Below are 6,000 nucleotides of genomic sequence, written 5' to 3'. Positions count from 1 at the left end.
GAACTTGATCTTTAAGGAAATTAATTATCTCTGACACTAATGTTGCACACCAGGGCTTTGCACTGTGCTCCAACTTAGGGAGAGTTTCTGTTTCATAAATTCCTTTAACCAGCCTGATTAGCACTTCTGAGAGAGCCTCAGCTGTACCAGGAGTGGGTGAGTAGGTGTGAGATGGAACAGGTCTGACAGCACCACTGCCCCTGTGTATTTACAGCACAGCAGGGAAACTTGGTCTATTAATAGTATTTACCTTTATTCCTTGGTAAATAACAAACTATTATTGGGTAATTATAGTAAAGGTCAAGATCTACTTTCTTTTTTATTTTCCCCTGTAAGAAGCATGCTTTGTGTGTGTTTAGCTCAGTTAAAAACTGCTTTTCATAAAGTAATATCATGCAGCATCATTTGAATGGATCAGAGTTTATGACACTAACTTAATTTAATGGCAAAAGATAAGAATTTTCATGGGCACTTGCTCAGGTTTCCTTATTACCATCCAGCTCCAGCTTTCATGTGAGCTTGTTCCAATAACAGCAATAATAATAAGGATTCATAAAATGTAGCTGTTTTCATATAAATATTGTCCTAGTGACAATAGATTTTTTATAATCAGCTCCAGCAGCAGCCAGTGAACACATTGCTGGTGTGTTGTGGCAGGGAGTGCATAGGGCTGCAGGAAATGAAAACAACTTCAGAAGGAGGAAAGATTAAACACAATCAATCCATCACAGCACGCTAAGTACCAGCCTCGCAGGGCTTTAATGGACTAAATAGTGTAATGTGTTTGGTTTGGGAACCACAGAGTTTAATCAAGTATTTTAACATTTTTCAAACAGGAAATGGCCTTTTCTGCAAAGGATATACACATTTGCAGTGAATAAATCAGCTCCTGAGTCCCAGGATCTTGATCTCATGTCTTTACCATGCAATTAACTCGAACTCTTTGTGAGGAAACGCCTGCTCATTGTGGCAGTGTAATGTGATGTGAGGAGTTGTTGCTGTTGATTTTTCCATCATTCTGTTCCATTCATGCTCCTGGTCCTCTAAACCACTTTCAGGCTGTGGATTAGCCACATCCCCCATCCTGGGGTGAGCCTCAGGTGCTGCCCAAGCAGCTCAGGGATTGCACAGACATTTGCTACCTAGACCTGTGCCATGTCCTCGACACCCAGACCTGTGCCATGTCCCTGGCAGATAGACCTGTGCCATGTCCCTACCACCCAGACCTGTGCCATGTCCCTGGCAGACAGATCTGTGTCGTGTCCCTGACAGATAGAACTGTGCCATGTCCCTACCACCCAGACCTGTGCCAGGTCCCTGGCAGACAGACCACCATGGCAAACACCACTGTCCAGCCTCACCTGGCCTCACCTTTCATAGAATCATAGAATTTAGGGGTTGGAATGGACCTTACAGATGATCTAGTCCCAACCCCTGCCCTGGGCAGAGACACCTCCTCACTAGATCAGGTTGCTCAAGGCTCATCCAGCCTGGATTGAACACCACCAGGGCTGGGGCAGCCACAGCCTCCCTGGGCAACCTGTGCCAGTGTCTCACCACCCTTGGAGTAAAAAACTTTTTTCTCACATCCAACCTAGACTTTCCCTCCTTCAATTTGAACCCATTACTCCTTGCAGTTCCTAACAAAGAACCTAACCCTTTCCCAAAGCAAAACTCCTTAGTTTAAACCCAGCTTGCAGAGTCTGTGCCTGTTTTAAGCCCAGCACCCTGCAGAACCTGCAGGAGTATCCCCATCCCTGGCAAAGGGATCAGGGATGCTCACACTGAGGGGGCTGTGCCCAGTATGGGGTTTATTTAGCACTGTGCAAATGTCAGGTTTCAGGCAGGACAGCATGGAGCTGTGACAGCTGCCTTTTAAATTATGCAGAAGAACAAGCTGAGGACAAATACAACTGAGCAGTGGCTTGTTAGAGGAATCTATGGAATACAGCAATGTTTATTCCTTCAGAAAACCCAGCGTGTCATTTTGCAATAAAAGCAGGTAAAATTGTGGGGACATGTCCTTTCTGACATGCTTGCTAGATATCATGATTCAAATACATATTGCCAACACTACATATGCACACACACTCACACTGCTACATCTCTCATCTGAGATTACTGATAACTCATCCTTTGCCAAAATGAGAAGGAGGATTGACAAAACGTCTGTAGTTAATATAGCCACTCACAGACTACTTTGGAAAAAATCTAGTTCATAAATTATACATTAAGTTATCAACTGCACATGCATGGACAGGATATTAGGGTGATGAAGGTGGTTATCTTGGCCAAATGTAGGGGACACATTAAAACACCATGGAATGACACCAGATCTTACACAGAGCTCAACCAGAGACAATTCTGGGAGCTAAAAAGAGTGCCTGGAATCCTATTCTTTCCAAAAAATCAGGCAGCTCTGAATGTAATCTGAGTACAAATCCCTCAGTTTAGAAGCAGAGAATCCCTATTGGTCCTGCTGCCTCCTGCTCAAGAAATATTTTCACTATTAAAGCTTGAATTTATTGAATTTAGCTTTAGCTCTCATTAGCCAAAGCTTTTTTTTCCCTTTCTAATTCAAAACTTAATGTTACAGCAAGGAAGAAAATGCAAGGGCAGAGAGAAGAAAAGTGTTTGAAACACTTTCAAGTCAACACTGAAACTAAATGGAAAATGTTTGAAACAAACTTTCCTGTCTAAACTGTGGGAAAGGTTTTCTGAGGCATTAATTAAGGAAGAAACACTAGATACAGGGAAGTGCTCGTGAGTGTACCTGTGATATTGTAGGGCAAAATACTGGAAAATACTATAAAGGCAAAGTTTTCCTCTCCTTTAACATAGATTTTCAGTAGAGTGTGTTCTACTTTAGGACTCTCAGATGAGGATTGCTGTAGAACTGCATGTGAACAAGGCTTTGCTCTGCTTAAGTTGACAGCAATGCAAAATAAACCAACAAACTACTGGGAAAACCAATCTAGCTCAGCATACAGCACTGCTGAGATTCCAGGCTCTTGTTCCCTACTGATGTACCAATACCTGGATAACTCCATGTAGACAGTTTCCACAATCAAAATTATGAGCTGCTTGAATAGAGTTAATATCAAATTATAATAATAATAAATAGATTTCAATTTATATCCCCCCAAAATCTGGAGAATTTTATGATTTTTAGGAAGCAGGAGAAGCATTAAAACCCTGTACCCATGGGTGGAAGCATTTCACCTAATAAAACTGTTAGCTGAGATTATAACCTTCTTTTATAGCTTTTCTTTTTTTTTTTTTTTTATAATTGGCATTTGGTTTCTATTCATGTGCTTCTTTAGTCCTGTCTTCTGTGGTATCATGCCACCATGACCAAAGTGACAGACTTTTGTCTCTGCTGGATTAATCAGTGTGTTCTTTGATCCATAACATATGCTCCTAGTAGACATTTAGTGTCAAAATATTCAAGATTTGTGGTGTGGCAGTTTGGTGCCTGGTGCTAGCCTGGCTGAGAGACACTTCAGAGTATTTCATTTCAGTCTTTTCTTGAATGCCTTTCATCTGCAATAGGGCTCCAAGAACAGAATAAAATATGTGATGTTAAATATTTGGGTTGATAGCTTTGCTTGGAGAGCAGTTTTGGGGGGTGAGAAAGCACTGAGAGGCTGCCAGGCAAATACCAGATCTCTGTAGGCACAGAATGGACATTTTTCTGCACATCTTAGGCACAGAGTTTGTGTGTTCATGGTCAGGGAAGAGGACATGAGCTCCACAGCACCAATCCTGAGCTCCTGAGGGTCTGTGCAGGACCTTGCTGTGCTGACATTGCTCCAGGGGCATGGCCAAGTGGTACAGCTGATGGAAAACCAGCAGCAGTTAGTTCAGATGCCAAAAACTGCACTGCTGTGACTTAGGCTTGAGAGAACTTTGTGGTGAGAACCCAAAGTTCTGCTGGGATGGTCCTGGCTGCTGGAGGGATGCAGGAGAGTTGTGGCATCCCACAGGCTCCTCCCTGCACTGCTCTTCCCAGGCAGAGCTGATTCCCAGGGAGCAAGGACCCAACACAGGCTGTGAAAGTGGGTGATATGAAGCTTTACTCTCTCTGAGTACTGTGTCAAACTGTTATAAGTTAGAGGAGAGGAAACTGGCAAAGGGCAGGGAAAAGAGCAGAAGGAATATGTGTGTAACCCAAGATATTTTTCCTTTAGTGTATCAGTTAAATAAAGGGTACCAATTAATGAGATTCCCACTGTTTAATTATTTTTCATTGAGAGGTGGAGCAGGTGATTTATGGCTCAGCTACTCCTTGCCTGATCAGGCTGCTATAAAGGCTGCATAATATATTGCTTCCTACTATGTCATGCACAGCTAGAAATGGCAGGTATAAAATGGGATTAACTGCCCTCAAAATAGTCTGGGCTTGAAATTACTTATACAAGGCTGATGTCAAAACTCCCTTTGACTTCAGAGGGGGCTGAATTACCTCCTCATCCCCATCTTCTACTGCACACAGGCACATCCCTGTCTGTGGCAGATCTGTACTGGGCCCCAAAATAGTACAGGGCAGAGAGGATTTTTATTTTTTTTCACAGTGTTGTCCTGCCATGAAGAATTAAACAGAAAATGAATGGAGAAAGCAAATGTCAGCTGCTCCCTTGGACTTCAAGGTTCAGGAAACTGCTTAGTGGGAGTAGGAAGAGACTGGCAGGCAGAAATGTACGAGAATAATTGCATTATAAGAAGATTATGGAAGATTATTTTTCTTGTGGGCCCCAGATTTCTACAAAAACAATCCTGAATTGCATCCTACATGGCAAAATGAATTCCCCCATTGCTGCAGACGACAGGGGTTTATTAACTGCATCTTCCTTCAGTGTGCACTGCACAACATTCCATGCATCTTTCCTCCCTTTGACAACGTGGAGCTTAATGTGATTAACAATGTGGCAGCTCATAGCAAGGAGAAAAAATAATTGTTTGGGGGTTTTTTTTTTCCAATATACAACCCCCCTAATAATTCAGAAATCAATATGCATCCTCAGAGAGCCTCCCCAGCAGAGCAGTGGGAAGCAGGGTGGCCTTGCCTTCATTTCCCTATCAATGTGAGTCTCTTGCATCCCTGGCTATCCTGGCTGGGGTTTGTTGTTTTTTTTTTCCAATGTTTAACTATAACCACTGGGACTGGAATCATAGCTTCTCATGGCCTAGGATGAATATTAATAAGACACTGGGCCATGGAGTTCCTTGCTGATTTTGACAGTTTAAAGGATCAGTTAGTTAATTAGAAGATGACATGGCACATCGCATCCCTTGGCTCCATCCTGCCTTCTGTCTCCCCTTTTCATTTCCTTTTTTGACATGTTAGATTACATCATTACTTGTAGTTTCACTTGTTAGCCACACCATGAAATGAGACTATTTTAAGCTGTAATTATTGTGATTTCTCTCCTCTGCTAAGCACATGAAACTCAAAGAAAGCAGACAGAAACTTGAATTTCAAAGCCTTAAGGATACATGTCTGGTAGTTTATAACCTTCTAACTACAGCCAATAAACAGAGAAAAAAATATAAGTAGCACAGAAAATGGTGTTGATTGCCATTCTGGCAACCAGTTTGGTATTTTAAGTAGGCACCCCCATCATCTTGCTTTATTTGTGAGTTAATTAATGCTCTCATAAGTGTATTCTCAGAAATCTAGAGGCTCTTCCCCCTCAGCCAGGGACCAACTGTGCCTCTAGACATGTACTGATTGTGCCTCTAGTCATGTACTGATTGTGCCTCTAGACATGTACATGCAATCCAGTACATTCATTCATTTACCATCCTAAACAAAGTCTGAGTTTTCTATCATCATCATCATAGTCAGACCAGCCAAAAATAATTGGAACAGAATGCAAAGCACTGTTCAGTCCTCTCGTTTGGGGGAATGGAGAGGACACACAGGGAATAAGAAATTTCACTGAAATTGTATTTCCCGTCTACAACTGATACCCCAAAATAGACAAACCACAACCCAAG

The sequence above is a fragment of the Acanthisitta chloris genome, unplaced genomic scaffold (assembly GCF_000695815.1).
Source record: "Acanthisitta chloris isolate BGI_N310 unplaced genomic scaffold, ASM69581v1 scaffold12633, whole genome shotgun sequence".
NCBI lineage: Eukaryota > Metazoa > Chordata > Aves > Passeriformes > Acanthisittidae > Acanthisitta > Acanthisitta chloris.
Note: the sequence above shows the minus strand (reverse complement) of the source record.